The sequence below is a fragment of the Chinchilla lanigera genome, unplaced genomic scaffold (assembly GCF_000276665.1).
Source record: "Chinchilla lanigera isolate Chin_1 unplaced genomic scaffold, ChiLan1.0 scaffold00009, whole genome shotgun sequence".
In the NCBI taxonomy this organism is placed as follows: Eukaryota; Metazoa; Chordata; class Mammalia; order Rodentia; family Chinchillidae; genus Chinchilla; species Chinchilla lanigera.
The window spans coordinates 13,689,641-13,710,005 of NW_004955410.1; the positions used below are offsets into that span (position 1 = coordinate 13,689,641).

Consider the following 20,365-nt stretch of genomic DNA (forward strand, 5'->3'; position numbering starts at 1 on the left):
TATAGAATTTAATTTGCTCTTTTATTAGTGGGAATTTCTCTTAATGTCTAGCAGATTGTTGATTAATATTTCTAACTTATCTTGTACAATTTTATACTTTTTTTTTTTTTATGAGTAATTTGATGAAAAGTCGGGGAGTGCCGATTTGAATATCGCTACACAGCTACCACTTGAAAAGTTTGACAAACCTCCAAATAGCAATATATTGTGCCAAACACATGGAAATTTACAATGTATTTCAGATAGCTGGAAGAGTTGTAACACTGTCCTTAGACATTACATAAATTTTTACAGTAAGGCAATCACTACTCAAGAAGGCAAGGTTTATTTTCTTTGATCTTCTGCACTTAATATGGAGTTTTTATTTATTTATTTATTTTTGGTATGGGTACTCAAACTTAGGACTTTGCCAGGCAGGTGCTGTGACACTGAGCTATATCCCTGGCCAAATATGGGCATCTTTTAAAGACTATCATTTTGGTTTTTCTGGAAATTCCCACAGATCTTGACTGTTCTGAATATGAATGTTGAGGGAAGATTCTTCTTCTTTTTTCTTTTTTACTTAAAGAAATTTCCAACACTGACTATGCTATCCAGCACACATTCAGTCCCTCCATATGATAGCCAAGGACAAGTTAGAAAACCTACGCTATTTATGGGATTATGATGATGTGGTTTTCTAATAACCAGGAGCGTAGAAGCCACAGGTGGGGATGTGGGACGGGTTACTTCTAAGCCTCAGCAGAGATGAATTTCTACTTTAGGCTTTCCTTTAATTATTTATTTTTGCAACCCCCTCAGGAGATGGATTCTGCACATCATGCTGGCCATCCATAACCTGGGTCTCTGCAGTGCAACCTGGTCTGGGGATCCTGGTCATCCGAGTTACCTGCTGCATTTGGATTCAGACGCAGTCAAGTCTACAGGTAAGGTGAGGGGTTCTAGCTATTGCTGAGCTCTGTGACCTGTAGAATCTTTGGGTTCCCTTGCATGGATTATACTACACTACATAACTCAAAGAGTGATATATGAGTGAGTCATGGCACAGTGCTTAGCAGTGATTGGTTAAAAGGATTGGACTTATGCCTGCAGTGGTTTGCTGAAAATAGTGGAGAGATTTCTCTAAACTACTCTGTCAAGGACTTAATGAAGCTGCTTTCAATGAGGGCATCTAACCAAATGTGCCTAAGACTCCAAATACTGGTAAGCTCTTTCCTGCTTGTGAAATGCCATGTCTTTGTAGTTGAAGAACATTTCTTATTTATTAACCTTTAAAGTACATTCTTTATCAGTGGAATAGAACCTTATTTTTTCAATAGTCAGATGACAACTTCTTAGTTTAGAGAGATTATTACATTTGCCAAATTCTGTACCATCTGTTCCATACTCTAATTACCAATACAAGAAAGACCTAATTCACAGTTTCATCATATAAAGTTAAATGTGATTGAAATGTATTAGTTTTTTTTATTTAAAGAACTTTGATGCATCTGTTACATGTTTTTCACTGTTTTGATACAGATCATAAGAATATTCTGTGATAGCTATAGAACAGTAAGCACACAAATTTTCCAATGAAACAATTTGTAAGAATATGGACCTTAAAATTTTGTATTATTAGCCATTAGCACAATGATGGATGAAGGCAATTTTTACGGAGTGATCATTTTAAAGTAACCTTTAAATTTGTAAAAATTCACATTACCTAAAAGAGCAACAGAGTATTATATTTCCACAGGATTCAAATTTTGAGCAAAAATGAGAAGTAGGAACTTCCGTGGGAATTTTTAATTTAAAAAACCCAAGTAATTGTAATTGGATGTTGAAAAGGAAATAGCTGTATGTCTTCTTTTCTTGAATATACTGATACTGCTAACTGAACCATGTTGTGAAAAATGTACATTTGTCAAATGAAATGTAGAAGGTGGGTTATCGTTGCTTTTCCAGTGCTATCTTTTTCTGTGGCATGTGTTTTTCTTCTTCTGGTCACATTGCTTTTCCTTCTATGACATGTATCTTGGTGCACATGTCAATCAAAACGTTCACTCTCACAACCTAGTGGGGATGCTCCTAAAGTTATGTGAGTTCCAACCCACTCTGAGTTGCCTTCGGGAAGCACTGGGTGCAAAATCCCTTCTACTGGTTGTTCATTTGAAAACATGTGAGTTTGGAGCCTTCTGGAGCTAACTTTCTACCATGAGGTGGAGAGAATCAGATTCCCGGTACCACTTGAACCCTTAGACTAAATTGTGCTTGAGCTTAAACTACATCTGGACTTGTTAGCTGTGTAATTTAACTTATTAATTATGCAGATTTATTTTAGTTTTTAAATTTAAAACTGTGCCTCTCAATAATCTTGGAATAACTAAGAGCATATCAGTATGGAAGCAAAATATTCAAGAATTATATGTAAATTCATATAAAGTGAGTTACATATCATTTAGAACCTAAGTGGAATCATGAAACATATACTAATTTGCCCCCTTTTATCATATTATTCATATGAGAATACTACTATTATTAGAACCCATCATGACACTACTTCTTTGTGATAGGCTTTGAATAAGGTGCTTTTCATATATTATTTAATATACTTTAAAATAAAATTAAGGTATTTTGTGTCTTTGATTGTTTAACCTATTTAAAATGTTTCAGACGTAGATATGAAAAGAGAAATGTAGCCTATTTCTCCAGATATCTTTTCTTTTTTCTTAGTCTATGATTGCAGTAATAATGGTTACATTTATCGGGGGAGTTCGTACATGTACATAGCACATCATAATTATTTTCTGTCCTCCTCCCTCCCCATCTCTCCCTGGGCCTTCCAACTATTAATTCTTTTCAAATACATTTTAAAAACAAAAATAAATTAAAAACTACAGACAGAATTGAGGGTTCTGTGCCAATGTTACCTCTGGTCATCTCTTTCCAGAAGTAACCCTACCAGAGCTTCATAGAACAAGTGCTTATTTTTTCCACATTTTTAAAAAAGTTATTTAATCACATATTTCTATATAATGACATTTCATAATGTCATTATATTACCTATTTGTTTAATCTCTCTAAAATGGTATTGTTTTATATTGATTAATCTACAAAACAGCTTTTTCCTCTCTTCATTATTTTGGAGATTTGCTTATATCTTATAGCATTCTTTTAAAAATGCCTTACAAATGTATATTTATAAACATGCCACAATATATAGACATTCTCATGTGGATCCACTTTTGGATGGTATCTAGTTTTTCTCTATAGTAAACACAAGTGCACAGCAAATTTGTGGACCTGTGAGTAAAACATATGGCTATACGAGGATAATATGTCAGAGATTATTAGTATTTTTGGACAAGCTTTTAGGAAGTTCGTACATTATCGAATGAGCAGATTGGGTTTTTTGTTATTTTCACTTTATTTAAACTGTTGCTTATAATTAGATTTCCCAAAGGAATGGATGTCAACATTCAGATTTACATTAGGATTCCCTAGTTTCACTCTTCATAAAATCGAATGAAAATTATAGTTCTGTTTAAGTTAATTTCATTCAATACTCTTCAGGTTAATAATAATTCTGGAGGTATAATTAAAATCATGGAATGGGTAGATGTGACACACATAACTGAAAATCCAGACATGAAGAAATTATCATTTTATGATTGAAGAGTTTATAATTTTATGAAATAGTTCATAACTCTTCATAAATGCATAAAAATGCAATACAAGGCAGAACAGCTTCCACTGTTTAAATAATAGACATAAAGATAACTAAAGGTAAGAGAAGAAAAAACTTAACCAAGTATACAAGACAAGAACCAAGAATTTGGACCCAAGTGAAAAGTCCATAGATAAATCAATTCTGAGAATAAGAAGCCTTTAAAAGTTTTAAAATGTAAAGAAAACTTAAAATGTCTGTGAGTTGAAATCCTGTGAAATGATTACTTCCCTGGGATGTAAATTCAATGCCTTATAGCAACATTGTATCTGAGAGTAGGAATCCAAGTGAATGTTACTAAAGCCAAGGAATTTAGTCCATAAATATTATAGGCAGCTAAGCTAGGTAGAAATTAATAGGCAGTTAGTGAAGGACAAACCCTCAAGGAAGCCAATGCAGAAGTTGAGAACATGTCAAAACTGTGACTGGAGGTGCATCTGAAGAAGGCAAGGTCTCAAGATTAAATTCACAATGTCCAGACTTGCATACTTCCCTAAATTGGTACCACCCAGTCCATGAAATCCAGATATGCATCAGACACACAAATGTATGATCAGAACACCTGGACCCATCTCTTCTTCTAAATAAGCCAAGTTTAATGTTGTCAGCCATACATCCTTTCTATGTGCTGCGCTTCCTTATTGGATCAATATATCTAAGTGACTATATTTGTAATCTTACTGATTGATTATAGTTTGACTCATGCTGTACCCACATTGTAATTTTGCTGTATAAATTACTCTTGACAAGGGCCTTCAGTGGCAACTCACTTGTAATGGTTTGTGACTGGATGTCCCCCCAAAGCCTTATATGGTCATGGGGGGAAGGCTTTTCCAAGACAGCTGAATCTAGAGTTTGTGATTGGTTCATTGTCTAACGCTTGGATTAGGGGCATGAGTGCTGTACCCACCCTAGGGTACATAGTCTGCGTTCAGTATAAGGGACAGAAAAGAGGCTTGCTCCTCTCCTTTTTTTCTTGTTTTGGCTATCTTTTGTGACATGAAAGACAGCCACACCAACTGCCTTGGAGTCAGCCAATGATGGACTGAAACCTCCACAAACTGTGACCTAAATAACCTTTTCTTTCTTAACTTTGGGCAGGGTATTTTATCTCAGCAATGACAGAAAATAACTAAGGCAGAATTTGGGACCAGAGAAGGGAGGTCACTGCTGTGATTATACCTGAACTTGTGGTTCAGCAGCCTTTGGAAATGGAGTATGGGAAGAAATTGGAAAGGTTCAGAGATATCACCTGAAAGAGTAGAGCTAGAATGCCTGAGGCTGTTCTGTATGGGAGGTTCTGGTCAGAGCTCAAAAAACCAGAAGGCTAATAGAAATCCTGCTAGTAGAGACCAGGCTTGGGAAGTTTCTGCTGGGAAGAAGGACTACATTGGGTACCGGAATATAGATGATGTATGTCACGACTCAGCAAAAAGTTTGTCTGCATTTTGCTCATGTCCAGAGAGTTTGCCTGAGACTAAGATTAGTGGCAGTGGACTAATTAAATGGGCAGAAGAAATTCCAAGGCAGTCAAATGTTGAGGCAGTGGCATGGCTACTGTTGGCGGATTTTAGCCATATTTATGTTGACAATCAACAGCAAAGAGCCTAACAGAATAATTGAAAATGTTGCACGTTTGGGCAGAAGGGAAGCTCCAATAAAGCTGTGGAGAGGAGATCTTTATTGCTGAGAAGGAACAAAAGAATAGAAAAGATGACCTGAGGGCATAGCAAGAAGCACCAAAACTCTACCACTTGCAGCCTCAAAACTGCAAAATTGAAAGACTTTGCTTTGAAGAGAAAGCAAAGAGCACCAATGTCCCAGAATAATGGTGACATAGAGAATTTGTTCATCAGGATTGGATGCAGATTAATCAGCCATTCAGGAACTCTACCTGTATGGCGAAGAGATACTGCTGTCTGGTTGCAGACCTTGGCATGAACCATGTGGTGGTTCATTTTAGGTGAATGGAGAATGGAAGAGTTGTGGGGTAAGAAGGCTTCTGCCTAGATTTCAGAATGCCTGGGAGGCCAGGCAGTGTGCCCCTGAGGGGGCAGTGTGTGAAGTGGTGAGTGTGAAGCCAAAGGTGCAGTGGAGACACCAGAAGTTTGTGTAAGTAAGGAATGTGGATCATCTGAGGAACCTGCAAGGAAGGAGCAAAGCTAGCCCAAGAGAGAGGCCCTAGGAGCTATAACCACAGCAAGTGACATGGGGTGGAGCTACCCAAACCTCTTTGAATTCACATCTTGCCACAGATTACCTCTGATGCTGCACATGGAACTACAGGACTTAATGCTTGCCCTACTGGATTTTGGACTCGCTTTGGTTCCAATCCTTTGTATCCCTCGTTTGTAACTTTTGGAATGTAAATGTCTGTCTTTTTCCATGGAATGTTGGAAGTGTTTAACTTTCTTTTCATTTGTATAGGGGCTCACAGTTAAGAGTTTACCTTACATCTTAGTGGAGACTTGGGACTTGGACTTTTCAACAATGCTGAAACTATTAGGATTTGACAACTCTTGCAGATGGATTAAATGCCTTTTGCATAAAGGGATGTGCATGAGTCTTTGGGGGGCCAGGTGCAGAATGTTACAGCTTGTATCTTGATGTCTCCCCAAAGTCTAATTGATCATGGGGGTGGGCAGGCTTTCTCAAGGCAGCTGAATCTAGAGTTTGTGATTGGTTTATTGTCTAATGTTAAGATTGGGGATATGAGTGCTACACCCACCCTCTGGCAGGAAGCCTGCATGCAATATAACGAACAGAAAAATCTTAGTCCTCCCTCTTTTGCTTTTGTTTTTGCTGTCTTTCACTGACATGAATGGCTGTCCTTCTGCCACACCCTTCTGCCTTGGAGCCAGTCACTTACAGACTGAAACCTCCACATATTGTGAGTCAAAGGAACCTTTCCTTCCTTAGCATTGGGCATTGGGTATTTTGTCTCAGCAATAAAAGAAAAGTAACTAAGACACCACTAGAGACCCCTCATTTCTCTCAGGAGTTATTCCTATTCCCTAGAAAAACTTTCTTACTTGTAACCTCTTTTATCCTTTGGAATTCATTCTTCGATTTCAAAGGAGACCAACTCAGCATATTTGACATCTAGCGGGTTGGGAGTTATATTTCTTTTCTATCATTTAGACCTCAAAAGGAATAGATTGAACAGCATCAGGGGGTATGTAAAGTAACGGTTTTGACAAAGCTAATAATAGGAGAGGCTATAGTGGCATCAGAAAACACAGTAGATAATTATAACTCACATTTTAGGAAGAAAAGAAGCAAGAAGATATATTTTAGGGAGAAATGCTCTCATACCAAAATCTCAGTATTTCCCTCCCTCTTACCTAATTTTCACTACTCTGTTCATTTTCTAATGCCATTAAGAGAGTTTTAAAATATTTTTAAATTTTCTAATGCAAAGGGCTTGACCAGAAAGGCCAGATCTCTTCTGCTATTAACAAAAGCAGAATTCCTTTCTAAGCGACTTTGTTATAGGAATAATAGGATTAGAAAAGAAGCCAAGCAGAATTCTGACAACCTCTCAGTTTATGTGATACAGGGATTGAAGTACAAACCGACACAAGTGGCGTGGTGAATCACCTTGGTTTTGGCTGGGTGTTAAGGGTAATGGAAATATATGCTCACTGGAAGTGCTGCTTAGCTTTTAATCATGACAGTTCCTGAAATTTGAATGGAGTGAGTCCATATTGCTTTATTCCAGTACTTAGCAAAAAGGAATCTTCCTTTCAGAAAAGTAATAATGTCTTTATTCAAGATACAACGTAAGTGTCTGAGGAGAAAAGAATGTATAACAAAACCAGGCACAAACAATAGAAACAGGTCCAGTGCAAAGAATGGAAATGGATCTGTAGGGACTTCAGATATTGGAATAAAAGAAAAAATAAAATATGCTTACTATGTTCAGAAATTTCTTTTAAAGCAGCGGAAATTCTGGCAGGGAGTTAAAAACACCAAAATAAAGACAAATTTAATTTTGCTACTTGAAAAATATCATACTTTTTAGACACTGTGAAACAGGAAGAAATTGTTTCAAAGGAAAGGGGAACTAGAGAGCTAGAAATTGTTTCAATAGGAGGGGGAAAGAAATGGAAAAGAAAATAAATGAGAAAAGAAGGATAAAATGCAAGCAAAACTTTGCAAATTAGGAAATGAAGAGGGGTTGAAGGGAGAGGAGGGGAATGGGAAAGGAGGAGTCAAGACACAGGAACAAATTCCCTATGATGAATGTGAGCATTGTGTATGTCTAACTGGTACCAATAAACTTAATAATAGTAAAACAAAAAATATGATACCCTTTTGGAATACATCATATAAATTTAACAGCAAATGAAGACATATATGGGAAAGAAGTAGTATGATTTTTGCCCAAGTAAAAGTATCCATAATACAAGATAAACAGACAAAAGTTTAGAAAACTGAAGAGAAAATGACAAATGACATGTTTATTGCAGAGATTTAACAAGTGTTACTGAAATATCAGAAGGAACGGAGAGTGTAGTGAATATATATGGACGTTTGTTTCCATAACTACTTTCAGTAAAGCACGTGCTGGCTGGCTATGGGGGGTGTTATCAGCAGATCTTCTTTCAGCTGTCCAGAGCTTCAAAAATAACCTTGACTTGAGACAGTTACCTTTTTCATGTTCACTACCCTTCTTGTATATCTGAGTCAGCTGAAACTGCTGCAGTGAAATACCATACCCTAAGTGACTTGCCCAATAAATATGTTTTTCTTAGTCTTGGAGGTCAGGAGATCCCAGATCAAAGTGCCAGCACATTCAGTGTGTGATGAGGATCCTTTTTCTGGTTTGCAGGTAGCTACCTTCTTGCTGTATCCTCACGGGACAGACAAGGCTCTGGTCTCTGCTTGTAAAATCACTAATCCTATCACTGAGCTCTATCTTTATGAATCTAAGTAACTGTTTCCAAAGTTCAGACCTCCAAATAGCATCATGTGAGGGATTAAGGCTTCCACATAGGAACTTTCTGAGGTAAGAGGGATACAAACACTTAGTCTGTAGCACTGGGAAGCTCTTATCCCATGGCCAATTGATGTAGGCATGTAAACAGCTGGCTGTCTCAACTCAAATTGGGAAAAGATGGGGGATATGATAGCCTTTTATCTCCTTGAGATCAGCTGCAGCTTTCTTTGGAACTGCTTCACAGCTCACTTTGTCCCTCTATCAGATATTCTTGCATTGCTCATTTTACTTCCACAGATGATGATCCCAAGGTTCTGTCTAAACAAGCATCCTCCACACCAAACTCCACCTCAGAGTCTCATTACTGGGAAACCAAACTTAAGGCAGGAACAAAAATTAAAAAGAAAAAACATAATGATGAATTTAAGGCTAGAACCAATGAAAAGAAGCCTGCCTCATGCACCAGAAATTCTGCGTAGGCCAACTGAATAAATTGAAATGAACAGTACTGGTCCATCAAATAAAAAAAAAACTCACATTATGTTGGTGGAGGAGAAAGTTGATCTAAACACAAACACAAAAACAAAGCTATAAATATTCTGTAAGATAGTTGTTCTCCTCATCATGGAATGAATTCTTGAAGTAAAATCCACAATGCTCTTACTAGAAAGGAAAAGAGATAAACTGAATGACTTTAAAAGTAGGAACTTATTTTCTTTAGAAGAATCTTCTGAAAGAATGAAAAAAAATAAGACAAGATATGGAAAGTATATCTACAATATATATCCAGGACACATAAACAGCTACTAGCTACTTTTCCATTAAAAAAGAAATATGAATTAGAGACATTGTGACCATTTATCATGATACATCAATTTGAGTAGATTAAGAAACACCTAACTGGTTGATGGAGCACAGTTTTGGGTGTGTCTGTGCATGACTGACATGTGGGCCAGCAAATTGATGGGGGAAGACCCAACCCAAATGTCCGTGGAAACAACCAATAGGCTTGTAGCCAGGATGGGATAAGAAGAGAAAGAAGCAAGGGTCCCCATTTGGAGAGAGCTCTTGTCCTCTCGAGTGTGTCTGTCTTTTGCTGCCACTGCTGTTGAACATTGGATTCTAGGTCTCAGTTTCTTTGGTCTTCCAATGCAGGCCAGCACTAATTACCCTCCAGTGAAACCTCAGGCCTTTGACCTCGCACTGCTGCTACATCCTTCATCCCTCTTATTCTGTAATTTCCACTGTCTAAGCTGGAGTGTTCTGGAGCCTCTGGATCTCAGAATAGAGATAGCCATTGTAGATCATTCAACCTATGATCAAACAGGTATTGGAAGGCAGGGGAATGGAAAAAAATGAATCAAGTTATATCATGTACAGGTACAAATTCTCTGTGATAACTGTGATTATTGTGTATACCTAAAAGGTATCAATAAAAATAATTTTCTTTAAAAAAATAAAAAAAAATAGCTAGTTTGGACTTTCCCACCTTTTATCCTGTAAGTCTACATAATATATCCTCTTGCATAAATATTTACATATTTTCTGTTGATTTTGCTCTTCTAGAGAGACCCAACTCATACAGACATAATAAATTCTTTACAAAAAAAGATGTTCATATGGCCAACAAAAATATGAAAAGGACATTTAAACTCTGAAAGTTAAAACTCAGTAAAATATTCCTATAACCCTCACCAGAATGAATAAAATTTTTAAAATCTGAGCAATTCCATATGTGTAAGGCTATAGAACATCAAAATCCCACATAAACTACCGATATGTAAGAGAAGATTCATACTCTCTCGTGTGGTTGAAGCTGTCTACTCCAAATGAACCAAAATCGATATATGTAATATATAACCAACAACAATCCTTGCACATATGAGATGTGTAAAAGATATTCATAGTAGCTGTCATAGTTAATTTTCTCTTGTTGCTGAAATAAAATACCAGACACTGAAATTTAAAGGAAAAAAGGCTTATTTAGCTCACAGTTTGTAGAGGTTTCAATCCATTCTCACCTGCAGGGTGGCTTGACAGAAGGGTGTCACAGAGGAGAACAGTACTTGGCAGTCACAAGTTAGCAGAAGCAACTAGGGCTCTTTACTGCCTTTCTACCCCTTTTATTTTATACAAGCTACTTAGCGTGGGTAGCACTCACACACTTAATCCTAAAACCCTTGATCCAGCCTTGCACCAACAATCAATTCCAGTGTCACACTCTATATCCTGCCACCTCTGAAAAAGCCCCACCTATGACCATGAGAGGCTTTTGAGGGACATCTAAACACTAGCCATAACAATAGCCATATGCAAAATAGACATAAGGAGACCATATTTTGGTTATATAAAATGGAATAATATTCAGGAGTGAAATGAGTAAACAAATGTTGTAAGATACATCGTAGTTGAATATTATAAAGCCAATGTTGAACAAATACTATGTGTGATTGTGTATACTTGATGTTCAAAAATGCCAAGAAATGTGTTGGAAAAAATCAACTTACTTTATAAAGCCAGGAAAGGCTTCCATAAGAGTCAGGATTATGGTTATGTTTGGATGGGAAGAAAGTGGTGAGAGATCTGACAAGATGAACATCGGGCCTTGGGGGTGCTGTTTTCTACTTTTTCTGTGGATATGAATAATGAATACATGGACTTTATTATGAGACAGAGTTGGAACAATAAAATAAAAGAAAAAATACACAAATGCTACTCCTTGGCAAATGGCTTTTTAGAATGTGTGGACCATAGGGCATTAGAAAGTTGATAATGGGGTAAGAATTTCAGGTAAGCATCCCTCATTCTACAGTGTAGTTAAGAACACACATAGATATGCATGCATGACTGAAGTGGTAGTCTAAATGTCCCTCTCATTTACAACTTGTTAATGACCTGCTGGGTAGCAGCCTTGAGCAATCTTGCATTTTTACTAAGTCAGTCATTAAGAGAGAAACTGTAAATGACCAGCAGGAAGTAAATTGCCCTTAGTTAAAAATGAAAATGTGTTAACTTCATTTGACTAATAAAATTACTTTTGGCATTATGCCACAAAATAGGAAGCAGCCACAGTTCCTACTGGGAGTTTGAAAGAGGCGAAATGATATTTTATACTTTGATGCTTTGCATATGAAATCTCTAAATTTTATATAAAGTAATTTTATTTCAAAGGACGAGAAAGTCCTTTATTGATGACAGATAGTATTTTGAAAGGAATAGGAGCTGTAAGAAAGTAGTACTAATATTTTGAACTCCATTGGTTAAGCAGAATTTAAAGTAATTAAAACAAATTTATTCAGAAAAATATGCCTCACTTTATTGGCATTTATTCTTAAGGCAAAGCATTAGCATTAAATTCTGTGATTTCAGGTGCACGTATTGCAGTTGTATGTACTACAAATAGATGTAAATGTGCTAATAATATTCTTAACTTTCCTGCTTACCTCTTTGCCTTTGAGCTCTGTTTCCTGGGTTTGGGAAGACGTGTCTTCCCTTTCATTCTGCTGTTTTCCTACCTATTTTGGAGGTCTACTTCTAATGCCTTCCATGACAGGAACGCTTTCCCATTTTGCCTTTGGATTTTTTACCTGTCACCTATATACAAACTATGATAAAAAAGAATACAGTGTGCCCCTAAGTAAAATAGATTTACTGCAGTAAAAATTATATTCCCCTCCCTCTCAGAGGGAATATTTACTTTTGAAAAAATTATTACAGTAAAAACATACTCCTCTGCCTCTTGCTTCAAAGACATTTATCCCACCATGCTTGCCACTTTCTGAAGCAGTTCTGGAAATTTTTCTTCGTAAGTTTCTTCAGTTATACTGTTGTGGTTGCTTTGGTATCCTGAACTGATTTAAAACCTTTACTTTCCACGGTCACTTTGATTTTGGGGAAGAGCAAGAAGTCACAGAGGGCCAGATACGGTGGATAATGTGGACGAGGACTCCTTAAGCTTTCCTTGCAAGCCTGCTTTTCCCTTGGATGGCACTCCTCACACTTCCATCACACTTCACAAAGACTCTCAGGAAAGACTTCCGGAACCGCTCCACGAGTGGCATAATGTGTTCTAAGTGACGGGAAGTATTCTGAGCTAGAAAAAATTCAGCGTCTTTTTCTGTAATAAATTTTTAAAATTAAATATTAACTATTTTTAATCATCGCTTATATAGTATCCTAATGGCACAATCCTTACCTACACATGTTTTTAGAAACTAAATTGCAAAATTATTTATGGATGGAGAGATGTCTTATTTTTCCTTATATGTCCATGGCACACAAGCCTGATATCTTAGAAGTTTGGTGAGATATTTCTTGACTATAACTAAGTTCAACATAGGTAAAAAAATGACTAGGGTGGATGAGAGCTTTCGCTGTATTCCCTCTAAAGATAAATCAATTTTAGCTCATGTGGGACTGCATCTCTATCTAGTAACAGAGTGCTATACCAGTTGACATTGGTCCACATTTAGCAGTTGAGAAAATGGACAATGTTAAGTCTAAGCTAATGTTTTAAGGAGCCATGCTATCAAAGATACATGATCAGACTCATGTGAATTATTTATCAGATGATTCTGCTGCTTTCATAGTTAATATTTATTAAACACTATGTGCTCAGTGGTCTAAGGAGCTATTTGATTGATTAATCATTTTCAATGACACCATAGAACTGAAGTTGTATTAACTTGTGCCTGTGTTGTACTAGGAAAACAGACACTTTGAGGCTTCGATAAGTCCCACAAAGTAGAGGAGACAGTCATGGGCAGGATAAAGCAACAGGTAAGGAGAGGAGATGGAGTCTGGTATCCAATGGTAGAAACCCATTCTGTTGCTAATAGTATGTATAGTGTCAGTCAAGTCAATACTGTAAGCACTTATGACAAATTCTTAAGAAATGCACATTGCAAACTTCCAAAATGACTTTTGCGCAGGCATAAAGATTTCTAAATTGTGCTTGCTTTGATAACATCACTAATATAAAACGGCTTATTTAAAGACATATAGATGCCATTCTAAACACAAGAATGTGAGGTAAAAAATGCTCAGCACAATTTAAGGGCTGAGAGTTCCAATCAGTTCACAATCATGAATGAAATGACAATTAAACCCTGTAGTGTAATATATTGAGTTCAAAGTTAAACCACTTATCCATAAAAAAAACAAAGTTAATAGCAATCTCAGTTTCATCTTAATACGTATATTGAGGCTATGGTATTTGAGGTCATGTTTAGAGGCTTTATGAAGTATTTGAAAAAAGATACTTAAAGGAACTTTGAATTAGGGATCTATGTGAAGTTACTATATTATGGTCTGCTACCTAAAGCAACTTTGATAGTGGCAAAATATATTAGCTATTTATTTAACTTGTGTATTTATGGAAAGAGTACCCTTCATAAAGAGCTGGTATAATTCTTGAGGTCAAATATTTCACTTGTTCAAGTTTCTTTAGGCTGGTTACTGAAAGATTTGTGATCTTAAGAGTGCTTTCTGCAGCAGCTGTTCTTTACACTTCAATTCACCTGACATGTTTTCAAGTACAACTTAGTCATTTAGTACCTAGGCTAACCTGGCTTCACTTCAGTTGCTCCTCCGCACTGATTATATTATCAAATTAGATTCTCTTTGAAGGGCTGGGTGTATACAGTGCACAATGTATAGCAAGGGTTCCGGACATGGTGTAAGAAATTTAGAGAAGAAATTACGTAAAGCATAATCAATGTGACATGGAACTAGGCTAGATACAGATGTAGTGAAGAATTTGTGAAACAGATTCCTCTTGTGTCCCAAGAAATCTTATGCCCATGGCAATTGCAATGAGTGGAATCCACATCAGTACTACTTGTGCTGTGTGTGTGTTTTGAAACGAAATAGCTGAGTGCTTACTTTGGTGCAAGCTTGCCTGTTTCTCACCCAACTTGATAGTCTAAAAGCAGGCTCAGTACTACCAAATGCTATAGCACAATGTAATAGTTGATAAACTGCTCTTTTAGTAGCTTTTTTAGTTGTAGTAATTCACACATCAGTTCAACAGAATCCTGGGTGATCCTACATTTTCAAATATTATTCAAGTAGAGATGACAGTCACTACACCAGCTCATCAACCACTATTTACATTAGATGGATCTAGTTTAATAATAGCATGGCTGAAATTATGGCATAGTTAGTTATGGTTCTATAGTAGTGTGAGATTGGCTCTTCCACTTGTTATTCTATTAATTACCCATAAGTATGCTTTCACAAATTTACAAGTAATCAGAAAATGGCCTGCATATCTCCAATCACATCTTCTCCTATCTTCCCCACTCAGTATAATATCATAAGCCAAATTCTATTTCTTGATTATCAGATCATTCCAGGAAATTTGACACCAAAAAAATTTTTTATTGTCCTTCTTTGAATGGTCTTCTTTGGACACTGCAGAGTTTAAAAACATCTCAAGAAAGACTAATTAAGATGACAGTTGGGGAATTTGTCTCAATTTCTCACTAAAGAACAATGAAAGCATACAACAAGATTTTAAAAGGCCCAGGTAAAAAACTGACAAAATAAAACCCAGAACAAGAAAATGAGTGGAACATTTTCATCAAGACAGATAAAATATGTTTTGTGACCAAAATCTGTTAAGGGCATAAGTTGCTCACTTTATGAAACAAAAATAAGTAAGACTAAATAAAGATAGCAAGACAAGAAGGAGAGTCTGTAACACCCTTTTAATCATGGGAGTCTTGATTTCAGAGCCAGCGTTCAGCAAGAATTGCTATCTTTTTCTTTTGGTTTCATGTGTATTGAGCAGAATGTGGTTCTTTTTTTATTTCACTATTCACAACACTAAGGTAATTTCTGTTCAGTCAGAGATTGCAAGTCTCTGTCACAAAAAATATCCAAAATATATGAGGAAAACATTGCAGATATAAGAAGATTAGAAAGTTAGGGCTTTGGGAGATAGACATAAAAACATCTGCAGAGCGTAACAGAAAGCTCTTTCTCATCTCAGAGTGGAGTGCAAAATGAAGGATCCACTCAGAAAGAATGAAGGAGAACATAATTCTGCAACTGAAAGGTTTGGATATTTTTTGCTTTTAAAAAGCATTTTTGGCTAAATTTAAGGGGCAGAAGTCACTCATGTTTCTTGTAGACAGGCTGGAAAGTTGATGGATTACAGAGAAGTAAAGCACAAAAATTTGTCCCATTTTATATTCATTCTAAACCCTTGAAGACGTTTAGGAGTTGGAATTAAATTTGAGCATACTTTGTTATTAATATGCAGTTTATATTGGCCAAAATTAATATGTCCTGTGGTATTCATATATACTTTAAATATTGCATATTACATATTATTTGAAAAAGCTATAATCTTAGTTTATGGAAGTCATAGGTTTCTTTTTAATGCTCACTTAACTTTATGGAAACTAAAAAAGCATAAATTATACCACCACCACTATGATGATGATAATTTTTAGATATTTTGGACTATAGCTTACATGTAAAAGTTTAAGACTTACAGATTTATTAGTGATGGAACACTTTGGGAAATGGTACTGTTTTTCACTTAATAACTTATCATTAATGAACAAATATGTCATTAATTAGGGTCTCCTTGTTATACAATAATCTAACCTAATTGAAAATTTATACATTATGACCAACTTCTCTCCATTTCTTGGTTCGCCACCAACATTTGAACTTAGGAATCTATCTGCTTCTATCAGTTTAACTTTTTCCTATTCTAAGTATTCATATTTATCTTTCTGTGCCTGGGTTATTTTGCTTAGCATAATGTTTTCCAGCTTTACTGACGTTGTTGCAAATGACAAATTTTCTTTTCCAAGGCTGAGTAGCATTGTGTCTATTTCTTATCCAATTTTTGTCTCAGTAGACTTGTTTGTTGATTTCCTTTGTTGGCTTTTATGAATAATGATGCAATAAACATGGAACTGCAAGTAGCTCTCTGAAATACTGACTTCATTTGGGTAAATACCTAAAAAGGGAATTCTGGAATAGGTGGAGATTTGTGTGATAATTTTTCAAGAAACCTGTTTATTGCTTTTCATAATGGTTGTACTAGCTTATATTCCCACCACCAGTGTACAAATGTCTCTTTCATCCACATTCTTGTTAATACTTCTGTCGTTTTGATGAAAACCATCCTAAAAGATACGAGGTATATCTCCTTGTGCATTTATTTGACTATTAGTGCTACTGCACTTTCTTATACATGAATGGCTAATAAGCTATTTTTATGTCTTCTTTTGAGAAATGTCTAAGTTCTTTATTTTCTTGCCACTGAGTTGAGTTGCAAATATTTTCTTCCAGTTGTGAGTTATCTCCACTCCATATATTCTCTTGGCTATGAACAATGTTTTCAAATTTGATTAAATCCATCTCTCTGTATTGCTCTTTGGGTCATATTATACATTCATCTTCTATATTAATGTCAAGATATTTTCTTGTTTTAGTTTCTAGTCTTAAGTCCATTTTAGTTGATTTTTATATATTGTGTGAGTCCAATTTCATTCCTGTTTCTTGTCACCCTTATTGAATATCCATTAATCTTAAATGTATGGATTCATTTTTGGGTGCTGTCTTCATTCTATAGGGTTATATCTACTTTTATGCCATTACTATGCTGTTTTGTTCACTACAGCTTTTCAGTATATTCAAAATCCAGTAATGTGATGCTTCAAGATTTTTTTAAAACCAAGAGTACTTTCACTATCTGGGTTCTTTTGTGGTTCCATAGAAATTTTAGAATTGTTAATTTATAAATCTGTAAAAATCAATATTGGAATGTTTATAAAAATTGCATTTAATCTGCAGGTATCTTTGAGTTGTATAAATATTTGAATGGCAGTGAGTCACCCAAATCATCAAAACATGAAATCTCACTGGGCATGGTGGTGCACACCTGTAATCCCAGCACTCAGGAGGCTGAGGCAGGATTGCTGTAAGTTTGAGGCCAACCTGGGCTTCAAAGTGAGCTCAAGGCCAGCCTGAACTGCATAGCGAGACCCTGTCTCAAAAAGACCAAAAAAAAAAAAAAAAAAAAAAAAAGAAATCTCAATTTTAACGCTTAGATGTCCTTTTACATATAAGTTCCCCAGTTTTCTAATCACTTATATGTCAACTTTATAATGATAATTTTCTAATTCATATGTCAAATTTATCTTCTGAATTCCAAATTCACATCTTCAAGTGTCTCTTTAACATCTCTGATATCTCACAGGCACCTCAAAGACAAATCCAAAGTGGATTTTTTGATTTTTTTCCTCCTCAAACCCTCCCATGACCTGTGCATTTCCTTTTCTACATTTCAGTAAACAGCCATATGACCTACTCAGATAATTAAGAACTTTCTTGTTTTCTTTTCTTCACTTACTTTTCTTTTTTGGTGAACCACGCTAGCTCCAGAAAACAGAAAGTATTGTCAAGTTAGATATTTTTCCTCTTTTTTCCATTTGTTTTTCTTTTTGGTAAACGATGCTATCTTCAGAAAACAGAAATAAGTGGAATTTGAATGAAATATAACAAGGTTTGCAGAAGAAGCTCTTTGGAAAGATGGCCTGAATGGTCTCAGTAGGTTAAGGAAGGAAAGTTGCCAAAATATGGATAGTATAGTATATGGTCAGGGCTACCCTGATTAAACTTGGTTTCAATAGGGCAAACCAACTCATCACAAGTTATACTTTGTATCTAGGTGTTGCCCCAAAGCCACATGAACTTACCCTCCATAGGTGGCGCTTTTATGAGGTAATTGGATGATGGGGGTGGGATATTTCCCAGTCACTTAGTGGACTGATGAGACTATAGTTCAATGTGATGTTGGGAGGCAAAGCCTGCTGGGAACAGGTGAGGCATTAGAGGCTTGGCCTGGAAGGGTCTGTTTTATTCCCTCCTCTTTTGATCCTTCGCTGATTCCTGCCTGCTCTGCCACAAGCTATTTTTTTCTCTGCCACTCCTCTGTCTTGGAGCCAACTAGCTGTAAAGTGAAACCTCTAAAAACTGTGAGTATATCCTCCTTGGAATTGGGAGTGTTGGGTATTGTGTCTCAGCAATGAGAAAGTAGCTCAGGTAATGAGTCAAAGGAATAAGTCTTAGAGAATAAAAAATAAACCCACATTCTCTTTATACTCTCTGGTCTCCTGTTATACCTGCATTCTGTCAAATACAGTACAAAGCCAGTTAACAAGGGACTCCCACAAACATAGTTCATTAAAGGCAAGGTTTCAGGACACACAGCAGTGTGAAATGGCAGAGTGGAAAAAGAATTTGAATGGACAGATGTGACACATATAGCATGTTTGTGCACTATTCTCCTGCATTTCAACAGCAAATCTCTCAAACCTATCTACAAAATACGAGTGTCCAACTTTGTACATCTTTCCATCTCCTTGGTATTACCTTACCAAAGGTCACCATCACCTTTCACCTGGTATACTGACATTGTCTCAAACACTTTGCCCATGCATGGTCTCCTTTTCCCATCTAATATATAGTGATCTTCCTAAACAAAAAAATCACATCAAGGAACTGACTATGCACACTGCTTGTCACGGTCCTATTTATTTCAATATATTGCTTTTTAAAAGTACTTAGTGGCTTCTTCCCAAGAGATCTTAACTTCTTGAGATCAAGAGCTGTGTTTTCTGTCTACACCAATGTCACAATACTGTGTTTGGTATCCTTTAAGTAGTCACAGGAAGCATGTTTTTTTTTTTATTGGATTTTGTTAGTTTAACTTTAAAAACTCAAGGTAAGAAATATAAACTACTCAATATCTGTGTTGCTGTCCAAAGGCACAAGTGGGAGGGTCTGCATTTAGAGTTTCTGCAAACATTTTTGTGTGAAAATATTCAGTTGAACCTCTAAGAGATTGCTCATCACGTATGCCCTGGTCACAGGATGCAATGTGAACAGTGTCTTCTAAAATACATTTTCCTTTTGTAGACTGAGTCTGCATTTTGGTGCAGTGTCTTGTTTGTCACATTTCCCCCAAGTCACCCAAACCACCACAGTTCTCCAGTTTCTGTCATCTACTACATTTCAGGGCAGAGTACAAAAGTCTTAATGGCTTTCAGTGGGGTGATTCTGCCGTTACCTGTGCTTGAAACTTAGAAATGAGGAAACTGAGATACAAAGAACCATATCTAAAGTCAGCTAGATGCTAGAATATCTATTTAATAAAAGGAAGTGGTGTAATTGTTTGGGCAAATTAAAGCTTTTATCTTTATCACAGTTATCTATATATATGTTCTATGACTTTTTATGCTTGAAGTCAACAAATAATTCTTTAATCTATTTGCATTAAAATGGACCAAACCAGTAAAATAAGGAAAAATTAGAAAAATATAATTAGTTCTAAAAAGACTATCAAACAGCCAGATGTTGAGAAAGCATAGATATTTGATTTACCTATTGTCAGATGTCCAGATATTCGTGACATATTGATGTTTGTCATCATGTAGCAAATATCCAATTAAAACTTTTAATTCAAACCAGATGTTTTATTTTGTACATCTGGCAATAACCTGAACAAGAACAAAAAATCCAGTACTTTTTCATGCTGCTAATTGTTTATGAATATTCTACCTCAAGAATGGCTTGCATACAAAAGTAGCAATTACATAAGTTATTTCCAATAAATTGTGCTATTGTCATGAAAACTATTTTAAATGTATGCATATTACAATCAAAATGTCTTTAAACATAATGTAGAG

The 20,365-nt window shown here is 36.0% G+C and overlaps 1 long non-coding RNA gene across 1 annotated transcript; it reads right to left on the bottom strand.

The window, feature by feature from the left end:
• Positions 1-8,136: 8,136 nt before the first annotated feature.
• LOC102013393 lies at positions 8,137-20,162 on the bottom strand. The gene is made up of 4 exons (XR_259838.2): positions 20,061-20,162; positions 12,380-12,768; positions 12,095-12,245; positions 8,137-9,314 (listed from the first exon to the last, which is right to left on the bottom strand). It is a non-coding gene; the product is annotated as an uncharacterized LOC102013393 (long non-coding RNA).
• Between the last annotated feature and the right edge of the window lie 203 nt (positions 20,163-20,365).